The 20167-nt window shown below is 43.6% G+C and overlaps 1 pseudogene; it reads left to right on the top strand.

Moving 5' to 3' along the window:
• The first annotated feature begins 14273 nt into the window (after positions 1-14273).
• On the top strand, positions 14274-15198 carry LOC142855337 (large ribosomal subunit protein uL11-like; annotated as a pseudogene).
• The last annotated feature ends 4969 nt before the right edge of the window (positions 15199-20167 follow it).

Here is a 20167-nt window from a genome sequence, read left to right on the forward strand (position 1 = left end):
GCCAGCCTACAAACCACAAACCCAGAGAACTTAGACAACAATGAGGACATTAAGAGAGACTTACATAGATCTAATCTATATGGGAAGTGGAAAGTATAAAAAGACAAGATCTCCTGAGTAAATTGGGAGCATGGGGACCTTAGGAGAGGATTGAAAGGGAGAGGGGAGAGGTTGGGAGGAAAGCAGAGAAAAATGTAGGGCTTAATTTAAAAAAAAAAAAAGCCTTTTATTACTCTCCTAAGAAAATAAACACTCTTAGAATTTTTTCAAAACAAGGCAGATCTGTATTTTCTAAAATTAACATATTTCTACCCTCTTCCTCTTATATTCTGTTCTCAAAACTCATATATTCATCATTTAATTCTCACAAGAGGAAAGATGGGTCTCATTTGCCATAATCGCTATTTGACAGGCATAGAAACTGGCATTTGGAGAGACTCAGGACTACAACAGCAAGTATGTGAGTGCCCATTGCTAGGGAATATTATTTTAAGATGTGTGACTTTTGTTTATGCTGCATTTGTTTAACTCTGTAAAGCTATGGTTCTCTGCCTACCTAAAACACCTGATAGTCCTAATAAAGAGCTGAATTCCAATAGCAAGGCAGTAGCAAAGACAGGTGGGGCCAGCAGGCAGAGAGTATAAATAGAAGGAGAAATCTGGGCAGAGAAAGAACAACAACAAAACAGAGAGGGTGCCAGGGGCCAGCTACCCAGCTAGCCACAGAGTAAGACTAAAAGTGAGATACACAGAAGATAAAAGCAAAGAGGGAAAAGGTAGTTTGGTTAATTTAAGTTATGGAAAGCTGGCTAGAAACAAGACAAGCTAAGGTCAGGCATTTGTAACTAAGAATAAGCCTCTTTGTGTATGATTTATTTGGGAGCTGGGTGGTGGGCCCCTCAAAAAAACAAAACAACAAAAAACACAATAGGGCCGGGCAGTGGTGGCGCACGCCTTTAATCCCAGCACTCGGGAGGCAGAGGCAGGTGGATCTCTGTGAGTTCGAGACCAGCCTGGTCTACAGAGCTAGTTCCAGGACAGGCTCCAAAACCACAGAGAAACCCTGTCTCGAAAAACCAAAAAAAAAAAAAAAACACAATAGGTCACAACTACTAGACAAAAATGTCTAGAGCTAAGAAGAGGCCAACCAAGATGGGGGAGATGGCAGTGTCAGATGCAGCCAAATTGAACTAGGCATGCTGGCACACAGCTGTACTCTAGCTACATTCAAGGCTGAGGTAGGAAGATCACTTTACACTCATCAGTTTGAGATCTACCCCAGCAACGGAGTAAGACCTGAATCCAGAAAAAAGGGGGTGGCCAAGTGTGGTGGAGCATGCCTTTAATGCCAGCACTTGGGAGGGAGGGACAGGTAGATCTCTCTGAGTTCAAGGCCAGCCTGGTCTACAGAGTAAGTACCACCACAGTCAGGACTGTATAGAGAGACCTTTGTGGCACAATTAATAAAAACCCAGAGACAGATATTGGGGTTCAACCTAAAGGTCAGAAAAGCAAAACGGCCAGTCAATGGTTCTCACCTCTACCTCAGTCCGAAATGGTAATCCTGCCTCCAGAAATCCTCAGAATGAGACGAGAGCTGTCTCCTCCCATTTTATAATCCTCTCTAGTGCTGGGATTCAAAGCATGCACCACTACCACCAGGTTTCTATGACAACTAGTGTGGCTACTGGGATTAAAGGTGTGTATCACCACTGCCTGGGCAGTTGTTTTACTTTCTGATCTTCAGGCAACTTTATCTATTAAAATACAAATTAAATATCACTACAGACCTTGTCTTAAAAAAAAGAAGAAAGGAAAAAAAAAGAAAAGGGAAGGATGAGAAGAAGGGCAGACCAACAGCAGGCACAATGAAAATGTAATTTCTTTTCCACACTGAAAATAGAATCCGGGAACCTGACACCTAATAACAGGAGTGCGGATACGTGAATGTGTGAGTGCTCTTGAATGTGGAGGCCAGAGGGTGACATCTAAGTACACACCTTTAATTCCAGCACTCCAGACACAGAGGTACACAAATGTCTTGTGAGTTTGAGGCCAGTCTGGTCTACAGATTGAGTTCCAAGCTACACAGTAGTAAGATCGTGTCTCAAAAACAAAAAACAAAAAAACAAAAACAAACAAACAAAAAAAAAAAACAAATTTCTGGTGCGGGAGAATTAGACAAAGTATTCTGTCAATCATGTTTTCAATAAACGCTGACTGGCCAGGCAGGAAGTATAGGTGGGTCAACCAGACAGGAAGTAGAGGCAGGGCGATGAGAATAGGAGTGTTCTGGGAAGTAGGAAGCACCCTCACACTCCTTCCCAGACCACCAAGAAGCAAGATGTAATCTACACGGCTGAAAAAGGTACTGAGCCACATGGCTAACATAGATCAGAATAATAGGTTAATATAAGTGATAAGAGCTAATAAGAAGCCTGAGCTAATGGGCCAATCAGTTTTATAACTTACGAAGATCTCTGTGTGATTTTCTCTGGGATTTGCTGGCTGTGGGGTGCCGGGCAGGACAGAAACCCCAAGCTGGCCCCTCATGCTACAACTTTCTCATTTCTCATTCATTATTTACTTGAACAGGGTTTCTTACTGTCACCAATTTAGCTAGTCTATCTAGCTAGCTTGCCCCAGGGATCCCATCTCCAACTCCCTTGCCCTTGGATTACAGAAAGGGCACCATAATCATTTCCTCTGGAGTTTAGGTGGTTCTAAGGCTCCAAATCACAGGTCTCTGCTTACTGAGTTGTATCCTCAGTCCTAATAATAGGGTGGGAGGAGGTTGGTATTTTAAGACAGGGTTTCTCTGTGTAGCCTGGGCTATCCTGGAACTTATTCTGTAGAGCAGGCCAGCCTCTAGCTCATAGAGATCTGCCTGTCTCTGACTCTGCCTCCCAAATGCTAGGATTAAAGGCATGCACCATTGACTGGCCTAATATTTGGATTTTAAAGAAACTCTTTAAAAGATCATAATAGGGGAACAGGAGAGGATAACAGAATATAAGTGACATGAAGGAGACAAGGACTACTTAGGAAGTCCTGGGATAAGGTACAGAACGGGGCTGGACGATAGAAAAGCATTTTTTAAAGGTCATAACTTCCCACCTATAATTCCAGCACTAGGAAAGCAGAAGCAAAAAGATCCAGTTTAAGGCCAGCCTAATCTACATATAGCCTGTCTCAGAATATAGCCATTCTCAGAATAAGAGAATGAATGAATAAAAAGAAGGAATGAGCCAGGCAATGGAGATGCACGCCTTTAATCCTAGCATTTAGGAGGTAGAGACAAGTTGATCTCAGTGAGTTCAAGGCCAGTTTGGTCTACAAAGAGTTTCTCTACAACCAGAACTATTACACGGAGAAACCCTGTAACCCTGTCTCGAAAAAAGACAAGACAAGGAATGAAGGTGATTAATACAAGAATTGGAAAGTCAGGCGGTGGGTGGTAGCGCACACCTTTAATCCCAGCACTTGGGAGGCAGAGGCAGGATCTCTGAGAGTCCAAGGTCAGCCTGGTCTATAAGAGCTAGTTCCAGGGCAAATAGGGCTGTTGCACAGAAAAACCCTGCATAAATAAATAAATGAATGAATGAATGTAAAGGAATTGGGACAGGGAGAGCACAGTGAACACAAAAATCAGTCTGTGCTACAGTGAAAGCCTATCTCAAAAACAATAAAAGTTGGCATGATGGCACAAGTGGGAACTTCACATCTGATATCACTTGGCTAGACAGTCCAAAGCCAAGGACACTACAGATACTATGAAAAATGTCCTAGCCAGGCAGTGATGGCGCATGCCTTTAATCCCAGCACTCAGGAGACAGGCAAGCGGATCTCTTTGAATTCGAGACCAGCCTGGTCTACAAGAGCTAGTTCCAGGACAGGCACCAAAGCTACAGAGAAACCCTGGCTCGAAAAAAAAAACAAACAAACAAACAAAAGAAAGAAAGAAAAGGGGGCTGGCGAGATGGCTCAGAGGTTAAGAGCACTGACTGCTCTTCCAGAGGTCCTGAGTTCAATTCCCAGCAACATAGGTGGCTCACAACCATCTGTAATAAGATCCGGTGCCCTCTTCTGGCTAGCAAGCATACAGACAAAACACTGTATACAAATAAATAAAATCTTAAAAAAAAAAAAAGAAAGAAAGAAAGAAAAGAAAAGAAAAGAAAAATGTCCTTCAAAGCTTCATGTACAGTATATAACAAATGCAAACCTCACATTCAGACTGGGGTTCCACTCCATACAGCTCACTGCGTGTATATAAATATTCTGAAAACAAAGCACCTCTGCTCCACAGCATGCTGGAAACTCAGCCTGTAATTTCTTACCAGCCTTTCCTTGTATCCTCATCACATAGAGAAGACACCCCTTTCACTGTTGATATGGTCTATGAAATTCTTCTTACATTTATTTTGCTTTCTTACAGATATGAGTGTTTTGCCTGCACGTATTATCTACACACCACACTTATGCAATGCCAGTAGAAGCCAGAAAAGGGCTTCAGAGCTCCTGGAACTGGACTTACCAACCATTAGTTGTCATGTGGGTGCTGGGAATTGAACTCAAGTCCTCTGGGTAAACAGCCAGTGCCTTTAACTGATAAGCCATCTCTCTAGCCCTGGAGAAAAAGATTTTAATAATCAATGTTGAACAAATGCTTTATCTAGTTGGAGTAGCTGTCTCTGAGAACAAAAGTATCTGACAGCATCTCACTTGTGTGCTCAGTAGGTGGAATCAGAGAAAGGATCTAGCGAAATATATTTGTTATTCTGAATAAAGTAGCAATTTCTCTTGAATTCTTTTCCCTCCTTTCTAACTCAAATGTCCTCACCAACTATACAAAGCCCTAAGTTTACACATATATTTCTCCCTAAAAACAAACCCGGCCAGATGACTCAGTGGTTAACAGCACCTGTTCTTGCAAAGGACTCTGGCTCAAACCCATATGGTAGTTCACGACCATCTGCAATTCCAGTTCTAGAAGAAAATCCCTCCTCTGACATCCTTTGGCACAGACACATGTGGTGCACATACTTATATGCAGTCAATGACTCATTTACTTAAAAAACAACAAACAAAAAACACAAACCAAAGCCAGACATGGTGGAGAACACATACATGCTAGCACTTAAAGACTAAGGTAGAAGGACTAAGTTCAAGTCTTATTATGAGCTATGTAGAATGGTCCAAGTCAGCCTGTACAATACTGTGGAATAGAATATTTGTTTAACTAAGATGTGTTACATTTGTTGGTGTTGTAGAATAATTGTTAGCTATGTAAAGGTGTGTTGCTTTCATTTATGATGCATTTGTTTAACTAGGTAAAGATGTGGAAGTGCTCATTGCTCATGGCACAGGCATCCCAGATAACAAGGGCCCAGGCGAGGCAGCCCCAAGCCCTGAAGAATGGTAGTGTGGAGTCCTGAGGTGGAGGTGTGTCTCTTCCACGCCATGCTGGGCCACAAGCCTGTCGGGGTGAAACGGCACTTCCACATGATTTGTATTTGAGACAAGTTCAGGCAGAATATTGGGCACCAGGTCATCTGGGACCATCTGAGCACTATGTTATGACATGCAGGCACTGCACGAGTCTGGGATTCTTCCCTTCCCAAATCCAGAGGGGAACTTTGTCCTTCCTGATGAGATCATTCAGAAGGTCCAAGTGATCATTGAAGAGGAAATGGAGGAGATGAAGGAGAATGTGGACACCCCCCAACCATGGGGCTGATGTTTTTTCATCTTCAGGGAGCTTGGGGAAAGCATTAGAAAAATCCAGCAAAGACAAGGAGAGTAATTCCTCAGATTTGGGGTGCAAAAAAGGGGGAGACAAGCAAAAACACAGCCGGGTCACTGACAAGATCCTCACTGCCAATAGCAATCCTTTCAACCCCAGGATGGCCACAAAGATGCTCCAACGCTGCAGGCCCTCACTGCCTGTTCTCGGTTCCCTGGATGAATGTGACCATCCAGCAGACATGTTAGTAGGGCCTTCTACTGTGTCATCAGACCAGCAGAGCTCCTGATTAGTCCAGCATCCACTCTGCTTGGATGGTAAAGCCTCTGAGCCAGCCTCTCGCTTTCTCCTGGTTGGTTTCCCCTATGCCCACAGTGTGTGAAGAGGAGCAGGTGCATGGGACCAGAAGATGGCAAGTCAGCAAGCAATAAGAGGCCATCCTCACTGTCCTTTGACGGAGGGAGCCACTCATCTTCCCTGGATGCCACTCTTTGCATTGGCTTGTCCTGTGAGGCTCCAGTGTGCACCAGCATCAGGAAAAGATGTCTTTGGAGTTCATGCAGCACACACTGTGCACCAAAGGCCTCTCCCATCTGGGAAACAGAACTGGATATTTGCCTCATTCACTTGTACTGTAACAATGTATAATTTGGTTGGTATTTCACTATTTTTTTTTGTTTTGTTTTTTGTTGTTGTTTTTCAAGACAGGGTTTCTCTGTAGCTTTGGAGCCTGTCCTGGAACTAGCTCTTGTAGACCAGGCTGGCCTCGAACTCACAGAGATTCACCTGCCTCTGCCTCCCAAGTGCTAGGATTAAAGGCGTGTGCCACCACCACCTGGCTCACTATTTAAAAAGAAGCCTATTTTACTAATGTTTCGTATGAAGAAAAATACTGCAGAAGTTAAACTTGTGATGTGTTTTTTCTGAGACGTTTTGTTTTAAGGTAACTACTGAAATACCTCTGGCTCTGTTTTTATATGCCATATATAGAGAATTTTTAGCAATTATTTTTATAATTTTTGTAACTTGGAAAACACCAATTAAGGACATGGAACAAAGGCATAGCCATCAGACTGAAGAATCACTGGGGGTTGGGGGAAGATGTGTTACTGTTTTGCCTTACCTACCTAAGGCACCTGATTGGTCTAATAAAGAGCTAAATGGCAGAGAAGGAATAGGCAAGGCTGGCAGGCAGAGAGAAAAGGAGAGCCAGCCAGTCAGCCAGGACCTCATCAGCCAGCCAGGGAAAGCCATGGGTCAGACAGACAGACATGGAGGAAGTAGGACACACAGAAGGAAAGAAAGGTAAAAGCTCCAAGGCAAAACATAAGTGAAGAGCAACAGGTTAAATTAAGTTACAGGAGCTAGTGGGATAAGATAAGGCCAAGCATTCATAACTAATAAGTCTCTGTATCATGACTTGGGGGATGGCAGTCCGAGAAAGCCTGCTACAGTACAACACAATGATTCCCGTCTGAACCACACAGTGAGGTGAACCTGCACTACGCAGCGAGACCATGTCTCAAAATTCATAAAGCAAGCCCACATGGTAGCACACACCTTCAATTCCAGCGCTACTGAGACAAAGCCAGGTGGATCTCTGTGAGCTCATGGTCATTCAGAGCTACACAGAGAAACCCTGTCTCAAAAAAAGAAAAAAGTCTTTATTGTCTTTATCTTCTTAAGTACTGCTCCAAAATAAACACTTTCACTTTCTGCAGTCTGGCAAGGATAGCTAAAGTGCCAATAACCCAGGGCTAGAAATATGGCTCAGTTATCGAAATGCTTACTAGAATGCACAAAGCCCTGAATTCCATCCCAGAACCACATAAATTGGGTGTGGTGGTATTTGCGCTTAATCTTAGTACTCAGGAAGTAAAGGCAAATCAGGAGTTCAAGGTCATCCTCCACTACAGAGTCTTAAGCCGCCACACACACTTCAAATAAATAAATAAATAAATTAGTTAAATAGGTCACACTCTTCAAACAGAACAAAAACAGCCATTAAAAATTAGGTAACATGGGGGCTGGAGAGATGGCTCAGAGGGTAAGAGCATTGCCTGCTCTTCCAAAGGCCCTGAGTTCAATTCCCAGCAACCACATGGTGACTCACAACCATCTTTAATGAGGTCTGGTGCCCTCTTCTGGCCTGCAGGCATACACGCAGAAAGAATATTGTATACATAATAAATAAATAAAAATATTAAAAAAAAGGGGGAAAAAATTTTGGTAACATGCAGGGAAGTAGTAGTGCATGCCTTAAATCCCAGCACTTGAGAGGCAGAGGCAGGCGGATCTCGGTGAGTTCAAGTTGGTCTATAAAAGCTAGCTTCAGGACAGCTCAAAAAAAAAAAGAATTGGGTAATACATGTAATACAGGCTGGAGAGATAGCAAAGGAAAAGCACTTCCCAAAGCCAGGCAGAGAAATGCAGGTTTGGGAGCTGGAGGATGGCTCAGAGGTTAAGAGCACTCACTGGCTGCTCTTCCAGGGATTCTAAATTCAATTACCAGCAACCACATAGTGGCTCACAACCATCTATGATGAGGTCTGGTGCCCTCTTCTGGCACAAAGGCAAACATGCAGGCAGAACACTATATATAAATAAATAAATCTTAAAAAAAATATTAGGTAACAAAGTCAAGACAGTGGTGGCAGCACACTAGGGAGGCAGAGACAGGTGGACCTCTGTGAATCTGAGGCTGGTCTGGTCTACAGAGTGAGTTCTAGGACATCCAAGGTGGTAAAACAGAAACCCTCTGTCTTAAAAAAAAATAATTAGGTAGCGCAAACAGCCTCCATTCCTTCCGGAAATGGCTGGCTTTAGAATGACTGTGCTCTAACCAGAACCTCCTTCCCCTACCACCCACTTTCCCTGTGAGATTTCAAACATCATCCTTACCCTTCTCAGATTGGTTCCAAAGCCAAACGCCCTCTGCATCATCACTGCACCCTCTGCTATTTCATATAAGACTTAACATACTATCCTGGACTGCTTGTCTGTCTCCTTCCCTGAACCATAAATAATTTGAAGAGCAAAGACAAAAATCTCATTCTTTTTTGGTGGGGATGACAGAGGGAGGGTAGGGAGTGATTGGTTTAAGAAAAAGTATTTCAGCAATCCATACCTCAGGTTCCCATTGAAATTATAGGGGTGCACCACCACCTGGCTTCACCCCTTCTTAGATCCCAGTATGGAGCATATATCAAGCAATTAGTTATTATTTACTTACTGGTTTTATGCAAGTATCTTCTGTGATTTTTTTCCCTTGTTTTTCTGAGGCAGGAAATCTCCTAGACTAGCCTCAAACTCATTATCCTCCTGACTCAGTCTCCCAAGTGCTGGGAATACAACCCCATTCCCAGTTCCCTTCTGTGACTTTGGTAATACATTTTCCCTCATGAACCAACTGAATTTAGGCTAGTATTAAAATTATTAGCATGGAAACTTATCTCCAGCTGATAGCAAAAAAAAAAAAAATCCTCACTTGTTAAAGGGAATAAGAGAATTGGGAGCTGAGAGGTGGCTCAGTGGTTAGGAGTACTAGCTGCTCTTCTAGAGGACCCAGGTTCCCAGCATCTACATGGCAGCTCACAACTACCTGTAACTGCAATTCCAGGTGATTGGTGCCCTCTTCTAGCCTCCTCAGTGGTTTTGAACAGTGTATACACATTATACCATGTGTTAACAGAAAATAGATAATCACATAATTTTCTTCTGCCTTATTCTTTCAGCATTTTTCTTCCCTTCCTTATTTTCTATCTTCTTTTTTTTTTAATATTCTGAAATGTTTTTATTTTATTATTTTTTATTGGAAAAAAAGTTCATACAGTATATTTTGATAATTTTTCCCTTCCCCAAACTCTTCCCAGATCCCTCCCACCTCCCTACCCACCCAACTTTATATTCTTTCTCTCTCTTTCTTTCAAAAAAAAAAAACAAACAAGAAACACAAAAATGTAAATCAAAACAATCAAGTGAGAGACCAATAAGACAAAAAAATGCCAAAATTAAGTAAAATGAAATTTAAAAGTCCACAAAGATACCATTGAGTTTGTTTCATGTGGGCATGAGTCCTGCTCTGGAGTGTGGTTGATAGACCCTATTCAGTGACATTTTCTGTGGCTTATATGCTCAGGGAAAATTCTCTTTACCCAGAAGGTATTAATTGCAGATAGCGTCTTTGTTAAGGGTGGGAGCTGCTGTCCACCTCTTCTCAGTGGGACTCCATCTGGCTTGAACCCTAACGGTTCTTTTTTTTTTTTAATTTATTTATTTATTAAGGATTTCTGCCTCCTCCCCGCAAGCGCCTCCCATTTCCCTCCCCCTCCCCTATTTTCTATCTTCTATATCTGCACTGTGTCCTCTTCTTTCCCTTTAAGTTCTCTCCACACACTCATCCACATGCCCTACTATTTGGGTATCTGTGAGTACCATTTTGTCCAATAGGGAGAACTTGGGCCTGGCATATATTTCCTGCTAACTTATGCATGACACTAACATATTTCGTGTGTCTATCAGGGAATCAGCAAATGACATCCTAACAGAAAACAGGGTCACCAGGACAAACTGCAAAGTAGGTAGGAAATTTTTTTTTTTTGGAGTTTCTTACATTCACAGTGAGCTCGAAATAGTTGGCCTCAAAGGTGCCTTCTCATTTATAATTGTTCTGTGTTGTTCATTGATACTTTAAAAGTCTGCTGGTATTATGTAAATGTTAACACTTCAGAATTGTGCTTTATCATTTGTTGCTTTATTAGTTTCCCTGTTTTGTCATTATGGAGTTAGGTGTGTATTTTTAGTTGGCAAATATAAACTGTGATGCTTGCCTACAATAATTCTAGAAATGAAAGAGGCTATATATATATATATATATATATATATATATATATATATATATCCCAATTAAAAAATGGGGCACTGAACTGAACAGAGAATTCTCAATAGAAGAAGTTCAAAAGGCCAAAAGACACTTAAGGTCATGCTCAACCTCCTTAGCGATCAGGGAAATGCAAATCAAAACAACTTTGAGATATCATCTTACACCTATCAGAATGGGTAAAATAAAAAACTCCAATGATAGCCTTTGCTGGAGAGGCTGTGGAGGAAGGGGTACCCTCATCCATTGTTGGTGGGAATGCAATCTTGTGCAACCACTTTGGAAATCAGTGTTTCGGTTTCTCAGGAAATTCGGCATCAACCTACCCCTGGACCCAGCAATACCACTCCTGGGAATATACCCAAGAGATGCCCTATCATATGACAAGAGCATTTGTTCAACTATGTTCATAGCAGTATTATTTGTAATAGCCAGAACCTGGAAACAACCTAGATGCCCTTCAATGGAAGAATGGATGAAGAAAGTGTGGAATATATACACATTAGAGTACTACGCTGCGGTAAAAAACAATGACTTCTCGAATTTTGCATGCAAATGGATGGAAATAGAAAACACTATCCTGAGTGAGGTAACCCAGACCCAAAAAGGAAATGTTTCTAAGCTGTACTTTCTCAATTTACATTTTCTTTATTTGGGGGTTGGGGGGAACAGTTAAAAGGATCAAACCCAGAGCCATGACACACCAGGCAAGGACTCTACCACTGAGCTACAAAATGCCCCAGCCCTACTATCTATAACTGTTTTATTCATGTTTATGTGTATGTACAAATACCACATGTATACGGGTGCCCACAGTTGCCTACGGAGGCCAGAAATGGGTGTCAGATGCCCTAGAGGTGGAATTATACACAGTTGTAAGACACCTATGGGTGACAGGACAGTCAGTAGGCACAATTAACTGCTGAGTCATCTCTCCAGTCCTTATTAATTTTTATTTTTTGGACAGATGTGACAGCACACATCTTTAATTCTAGCACTCCAGAGGCAGAGGCAGGTGGACCTCTGAGTTCAAGGACAGCCTGGTCTACACAGTGAGACTCTATCTGAAAAATACCAAAAAGAAGCTAGAAGAAAGGCTCAGGGATTAAGAGCACTTTCTGCTCCTACAGAGGACTCGTGTTCAGTTCCCAGCACCCACAATAGGCAGCAGTAACACCAGTTCCAGGAAACCCAACAACTTCTTCTGGCTTCTGCAGGCCTGCACACATGTAGTATGCATACAGTCAAGCAGCCATTCATAGACACACAAAAATAAACAAAAAATTTTAAGTCTTTTAGGGACTACAAGATGGCTCAGTGGTTAATAGTATATAAATCATTCTTCCAGAGTACCTGAGTTCAAGCTCAGCACCTATATCAGTCAGTACATAACTGCCTATAACTTCAGCTTTTGGAGATACAAAAACTTATTCTGGACTCTAAGGGCACTGCACTCATGTGTACAAACCCACGCAAACACACATATATACACATAATCAAAATAAAGGTTTCTTTTTTTTTTCTTTTTTTTTTTTTGGATTTTTCGAGACAGGGTTTCTCCGTAGTTTTTGGTTCCTGTCCTGGAACTAGCTCTTGTAGACCAGGATGGCCTCGAACTCACAGAGATCTGCCTGCCTCTGCCTCCCGAGAGCTGGGATTAAAGGCGTGCGCCACCACCGCCCAGCTAAAGGTTTCTTTTTAAAAGAGTAATTTTACTTTAACTGTGTGTGGGCAGGTATACATGAATGTTATTTTTTTTTTTTTTTTGGTTTTTCGAGACAGGGTTTCTTTGTGGCTTTGGAGCCTGTCCTGGAACTAGCTCTGTAGACCAGGCTGGTCTCGAACTCACAGAGATCCACCTGCCTCCGCCTCCCGAGTGCTGGGATTAAAGGCGTGCCCCACCATTGCCTGGCCCATGAATGTTATTTTAAATAAACATGAAATAGGGGGTAGAGAAATGACTCGGTGGTTAAAAACACTTTTGTGTTTAAAAAGATAAAAATGAGTGTGATGTACTAGCACAACCTTTTAATCCCAGCATTCTGGAGGCAGGTGTAAACAGGTCTCCGTGAACTCAATGCCAGCCTGTTCTACAGATCAAGTTCCTGCCCAGCTTACACAGCAATACCCTGTCCCTGTTTCAAAAAATAAATAAGAAATAAATAAGGAGCTGGGCGGTGGTGGCACACGCCTTTAATCCCAACACTCGGGAGGCAAAGACAGGCCCCTGTGAGTTTGAGGCCAGCCTGGTCTACAAGAGCTAGTTCCAGGACAGGCTCCAAAGCTACAGAGAAACCTTGCCTTGAAAAACCAAAAAAAAAAAAAAAAAAAAAAAAAAAAAAAAAGAACGAAAAGAAAAAGAAATAAACAAGGAGTCAGTTTGGTGAGATTCTAGCATTTAAGAGTAAGGTAGGAAAATTACAAATTTGAGCCAGGCAGTGGTGGCGCACACCTTTAATCCCAGCACTTGGGAGGCAGTGAGGCAGGCCAGCCTGATATATAAAGCCAGTTCCAGGACAGCTACAACTGTTAAATGTAGAGACCCTGTCTCAAAAAATTCAAAGAAAAAAAAAAGAAAAAAATTACAAATTTGAGCCAGCCTGGAGTGTATAGTGAGACACAAGAACACAACAGGGCCTGAAAAGATAATTCAGTAGTTAAGAGCACTGATTGTTCTTCCAGAGGATCCAGGTTCAATTCCCAGCATCGACATGGTAGTTCACAATTGTTTCTAACTCCACTTTCAGGGGACCCAACACCCATGGCAAAACACTAATGCACATTTGTTATTTATTTATTTATTTTGGTTTTTCGAGACAGGGTTTCTCTGTAGCTTTGGTGCCCGTTCTGGAACTAGCTCTTGTAGACCAGGCTGGCCTCAAACTCCCAGAGATCCACCTGCCTCTGCCTCCGGAGTGCTGGGGTTACCGCCCGGCACTAATGCACATTTAAAAAAAAAAAGTATAAGGAGTACAAAAACAGGTGTAGTAGTACACATCTTTGATCCCAACATTGGGAGGCAGAAGCAAGCAGATCTCTATGAGTCTGAGGCCTGCCTGGTCTACAAAGAGAGTTCTAGGACAGGCAGCTAGGGCTATTATTGTTATGTTGAGAAACCCTATCTCAAAAAACCACACACACACACACACACACACAGAGAGAGAGAGAGAGAGAGAGGTCATTCGAGTGGATGTTCTTCCGAGTCTCCAGCACTACTTTTCTGCTGTCAGTCATAGCCACAGGCACAGTCAAGAGAACAATCTACAGGAGTCGAGTCACCTCAAGTCCTAACAAGCTGTCTAATCTTCAGCAAGTCCTTTCCCACCCACAGATTGCTCTTGTGTGAAGTGCACATTTAATAACAGTTGAATGGCAAGGTTGTCTGAGATAAAGAATGTAAAATCACTGTGAAAGGGTTTATGTAGCATGTCAACATAAGCTAAAAGGAAATAAAAATCATCCCTCTGAATAGAGTATAAATCCTGTGGTTCAACTTACAAAGTCTAGGCCTGACTCATTTTCCCAGACTCCTTAAGCCCCTTCACCAACTTGTGGTCACTTGAATTCAAGAATCATGAATGAGATATAGGGAACTATCCAGTCCATTGTTCCATTATCTCAGTAGCTTCATGGGCAGCTCTTCAGAACATGGAGTTGGGTGTAAGGGGAGCAAAGAATTTGCTCAATGAGGTAAAAAATTCCCCCCTTACCCAAAAGAATAAACAAGCAAGGTCATCAAATAGTACCATACCAGGACAAAGTCAGAAAAGCGCTTAGAGATTAGTTGGGCTTTTGTTTTATAGATGGGAACACTTAGCCCAAACAGCTGGGTTATAAAAGTCTCACAGTAAGTCCCAGAGGTAGGACACATATCTGGGGAATCAACAGTCTCTTCTGACCTCATCAGGCACCTCACACACAGGGTACACTTACAGACATGTATGCAAAAACACTCACATATTAAATAAAAATACTAAAAATATCTTTTTTCAAAAAAGGATAAAATCACTTTTCGGCTTTTGGCTCAAAGGAGGCAATGGTGCAACTTTCTTCATTCGCCCCGAATCTGGGTTCATCCGCACCTCCACCATTTCACCCAAGTTCAACCCCAACTAGATCAAAGTCCTATACCTGAGGTGCACCAGAGGTGAGGCTGGCCCACATCTACCTTGGTCCCTAAGATCAGGCCCCCTGGGTCTGTCTCTGAAAAAAGTTGATGATATTGCCAAGGCAACCGGTGACTGGAAAGGCCAGAGGATTACAATGAAACTGACCATCCAGAACAGACAGGCCCAGACTGAGGTGGTGCCCTCTGCCTCTGCCCTGATCATCAAAGTCCTCAAGGCCACCAAGAGACAGAAAGAAGCAAAAGAACATTAAACATAGCGGAAATATCACTTTCGATGAGGTTGTCAACATTGCCCGGCAGATGAGACACGGGTCTTTAGCTAGAGAACTTTCTGAAACTATTAAAGAGATCCTGGGTACTGCAGTCTGTGGGCTGCAATGTGGACGGCCTCGTGACATCATTGATGACATCAACAATGATGCTGTGGAATGCCCAGCTAGCTAAGAAACAATAAGAGAAAATGTTTCTTTTTTTTATTTTATTTATTTATTTATTTTTTTTTGCTTTTTCGAGACAGGGTTTCTCTGTGGCTTTGGAGCCTGTCCTGGAACTAGCTCTGTAGACCAGGCTGGTCTCGAACTCACAGAGATCCACCTGTCTCTGCCTCCCGAGTGCTGGGATTAAAGGTGTGCGCCACCATCGCCCAGCATGAGAGAGAAAATATTTCAATAAAAGACCATCTAAAATTAAAAAAAAAAAAGATGAAATCAGCTTGACAGTGGTAGCACATGCCTTTAATCCCAGCACTTGGGAGGCAGACACAGGAGAATCTCTGAGTTCAAGGCCAACCTGGTCTACAGAGCTGGTGCCAGGAGAGCCAAGGTTACACAGAGAAACCCTGTCTCGAAAAAACAAAAACAAACAAACCAAAAATAAAGAAAATGAAGTATTTCCTGATTTTTATTATACACACACAAGCACGATTAATATATAATTAATATAAAGTACATACGAATATATAATTTAAAAATTTAACAAAAAAAATCTGGCTTTTCATCCAGAAAATCTACCTATTTTAAGCCTTTTTTGTCTCAGTAGTCTTTATACATATTGGTTTTGTTTTTTTCAAAACAAGCTTTCTCTGTGTAGCCCTGACTGTCTTAGAACTTGCTCTATTTATCAGGCTGGCATCGAACTCAGAGATCCGTCTGCTCTGCCTCCCCAAAGCTGGGACTAAAGGCATGTACTACCATCTGGCTCTTTTTATAAATTTTATGTCTATGGATATTTTCATCTGAATGTATGTATGTATGTCACTTGTATGCCTGGTTCCTCCAGATGCCAGAAGAGTGCATCAGGTCCCCTAGAATTAGAGCTAACAAATAATTGTGAGACACTATGTGGGTTCTGAGAATTAAACACAGGTACCCTGGAAGAGGTAGGTACCCTGGAAGATGTACTTTTTTTTTTTCTTTCTTTCTTAAATGTGTAGTCCAGGCTGACCTCGAACTCCAGATACACCTGCCTCTGCCTCCTTCAGCAAATCCTACCGGCCTGTGCCACCAGAACTGACGGAAGATGTACTCTTAACTGCTAAGCCATCTCTCCAGCCTGAGATAAAAGCTTTAAAATTGGCAAATTCAGAACCAGAATTTTCTGAATTAGGACACTCCCTCATTATATTTAATTTCATCCTTTTGTTTCCTGATGTTGCAGTTTGTAAGCCAGACAGGCCTCAAACTCAGAGATCCTCTTGCTTCTGGCTCCAGAGTGCTGAGATTAAAGATGTAAACCACCAAGCCTGACTCTATTTGCCTGACCTTTTAATGCTTATTAATATTCTAAGTTCCTTAATCTACTCAGTCACCATGCAAGAGACACCCAGGAAAATCCACATGTAGTTTAGGGGTTCAATATATAGCTTCTGAACTCAAACGGCCTAGACTCTAGTCCTTTACCTGTGTAAAATGGAAATATCATCACTCACATCAAGTTCTGTGAGAGTTAAACATGTGCATCTGTCAAAGCCTACTTACGGCTCTTAATTACTTTAGTTATAATGGTTCGTCTTTTCTTTGATTATAAAGAATCAAGCAGACATTTCCAGAGTATATTCCAAATAGTGATGCTATTTTCTAATAGTTTTGTTATATGTATGTGCATGTGAGTCGTGTAAATTTATTTGTTCAGTGCTTTCCTTTTTTAAAATGTGAGAAGCACTGACTAAAGTACCCAATAATGCTCACACCAGTGCCTAGCACACATTCCATGTCTGTTATTGTCATTGCTGATGTTGTGTTCCTGTTAAACCTGTGTTTGCAGAGCTAAGTAAAACAACATTAATTTGGAAGGCCTGACACACCATCGCGATGGAATCTCTCCTCTCCCTGAAGCCCGCACATCTAAGGCACTTAGGTACCTGTTTGCTGCTTGGCCCACCACCAATCACATTGAAGAGTCTACAGATTATGATTTAGCTAACACTCTCCCACACTCTGTCAATATTTGCAGAAAATAGAGGCTTGGAGCCAGGTAAAATAGTTTATTTTATCTGCTAAGGTATTGTGATGGGGACGCCAGAAAACCACCACATGAATAAATGGAACATAAAGAAGCTGCTTGCTCCCCTGGAGCCAGGTAGACGAAACTGTGCCACAGATGAGGCCAGATTAACAGATACCTTGACTGAAGTGATACCAAAACTGAATCACTTACACTTCGGGTCCTTACCCAGAGGTTTCTTAAAATAGTATTTGAGCCTAAACAAGTGTCACCTACACCAGGAAAATCTGGAAGATGCTAAACATACAAACAGGAGCCAGCTATACAACAATTGGTTATCTGAGTGGCTCCTTTAAAAATGACAAGCTCAGCCAAACTGTGGTGGCACACGCCTTTAATTCCAGCATTTGGGAGGCAGAGGCAGGCAAATCTCTGCGAGTTCAAGGCTAACCTGGTCTACTACAGAGTGAGTTAAAGGACCTCTAGGGCTACACAAAGAAACCCTGCCTTCAAAAACAAGTAAATATTAGTAAGTTTATAAAAAAAATAAATAAGTAAAAATTAAAAAATGACAAACTCGCCAGTGGTAGTTACACAGGCCTTTAATCCCAGCACTCCCAGTTAGAGGCAGGTAGACCTCTAAGTTCAATCAAGGTCAGACTGGTCTACAGAGTTGAGTTCCAAGACAGTAAGGACTGTCCTGTCTGAAAACAAAACAAAACAAAAAAACAAAAACAATAAACTCATCTAATACACTGAAAACAGCATTTAAATAAATGCTTTTTCTTTTTGAAACAGGGTCTTGCTATGCAGCCCTGCCTGGCCTCAAACGCGCAGAAACTCACCTGGGCTAGGGTTAAAGGTGTTTGTTATCACATCCTGAAACATTTAAATTCTATAATCCTGCCAGTGGTGGTGTATGGCTATAATTCCAGTATTTGAGAGGCTGGAACAGGAGGATACACAGTGACTTTGCACTGAAAAACACAAGGGCTGGGAATGTGGCTTAGACAGAGTTTGGCTGAAAAGTTCTGATCTCCAGCTGTGCCAAAATAAATTCTAAAACTCTGAATTAAGTAAAAATCTGCAAAAGGTGCTCACCGGTAAGAAAATCAGAAGAACGTGGATTCCATTCGCCACACAGAGTGACCATGAATCAGTCAGTAACTTCATCCCTTCGGGTTTATCTTACTCTGTTGGGGAAAAAGAGAGAGAAAAATAAATACCCATTTCCTGTCAGGGTATTGTGATTAAAAAAAAAAAAGTAAAAAAAAAGTTGCAGTGAAATGTTTAGAATGAAATTAAAATCTGGCAAATCCACAAACAACATCGGTTCCTCTTGGCTATAAAAGTGAACATAACTGTGAATTTGCGGGTCACACTTGAATAGTGAGACACAGGCATCTAATGGTTTCTTTGCTATAAAATCTTTAATCAGTTAACACCACAACCTGTACAGGTCTAGAAAAACAGGTTTCTAGATGCTTGGGTACTTGGCTAGGTACTGCATGCGCACGCGCGCACAAACACACACACACACACACACACACACACACACACACACACACACACGCCTGCCATTACTCAAAAAAAAAAAAGCGTTAGGCCTGCATTTTACTAATTCGCGTGCCAAACGAGTAAAGTGGAGAACACAAGTTTCTGCCAACAAACTTCCAAGCGGCCTTTCATTTCATCCTGAAGGCACTTGGGGAAGGACTGAGAATAAGACGCACGTTCTAGAGTTTTCAGACCCACCCGTTTCTCGCTGGCGACACGTGTCGCCATTTTGTTGGGAAACATGGCTGCCAGCCCTCCCCTAGGTAGGGAGACAAGGGGGCGGAGGAGCACACGGTTAGCCCTTTCTCCGAGGTGTCAGACACGTTCACGTTCACATGCCCGCTGCTAGTCTGGCTAGGCCGGTGGTACAGAAAAACGCAAAGCACCCATAACGGGCTCTCCTGCGTCCCGATGGCCATTTCCTGGCGTGAGGAACGCAGGCGGGAAGCCCTCCCAAGATGGCGGCCGAGCCGAGGGCTGGGCGCCTCGGAGAGCGCGGCACGGGAGGCGCGAGCGAGGGCGGCCATGCGGGGCCGGCCGGCCGCCGTTCAGTGCGTGTGTCTGCTCTAATGTCTGCAGCGGCTGCCGCGGGAGAAGCGAACCCGCGGGCAGGAGGTGGGGCTCCCAGGGCCTCACGGCCACTGGCCAACAAAACGCAAACAAAGCATTATGTAAAGGGCCGCCATTCTTCCGGGGGCCCGCGTTCCTGTCTCGTCCCCGCGCCGCCCGGGCGCCGCACGCCGGGCTGGCGGAGTCGCAGGTCGCCCTGCGCACCGGACGCGGCCGCCGGACCGAGGCCAGGGTGGGGGAGGGGACGAGGCACCCGGACGCCGGGGACGAAGGGGCCCCACGTGCCCACCCGAGCGCGTGCACGCCCGCCCGCCCGGCCGCGCCTCGCCGCCCCTCCCCCCCGGAAGACGCCGCGGGCCCCGCCCGCCCCCCCCACGCTCCCGCGCATGCGCCCTGGCCGCCTCACGCGCACGTTTTAAACCCGCGGCGTCCCCCGCGACCGCCTGCAGTGGCCCGCGCGGCTGCCTGATTCGCCGCGCGCTCTACCCCTTCGGCCGGGAGGGAAAATGATCGCTTTCTCCGTCACAAAACAGTAATTTCCCCCGTCCCCTGCCGGTGTCTCTCGAGTTAGTAAAGCACGTGTTCCCTCGCAACCCCTGCCGGCTTCCCAGGCTGGCCCGCGCTGTGCGTTTCCTCCCCTCCCGCGGTGCCACAGTTACTTTTCTCAAGAACCGCGCGCGCGCTGGCGCAGTCTTGTGACCTAAAAAGGCCGGTCCTCTTTTTTTTTTCTAGGGGTCCTGCGCGGCAAGCACTTCCGGGGTCAGAGGGTACGCGGGGTTGAAAGCGGGCTTCCCGCCCCGCCCAGACCGCCGAGGCTGCCGCCGGAGTCGCCACCGCCGCGCCC

This window comes from Microtus pennsylvanicus, chromosome 8, assembly GCF_037038515.1.
Source record: "Microtus pennsylvanicus isolate mMicPen1 chromosome 8, mMicPen1.hap1, whole genome shotgun sequence".
Lineage (NCBI taxonomy): Eukaryota > Metazoa > Chordata > Mammalia > Rodentia > Cricetidae > Microtus > Microtus pennsylvanicus.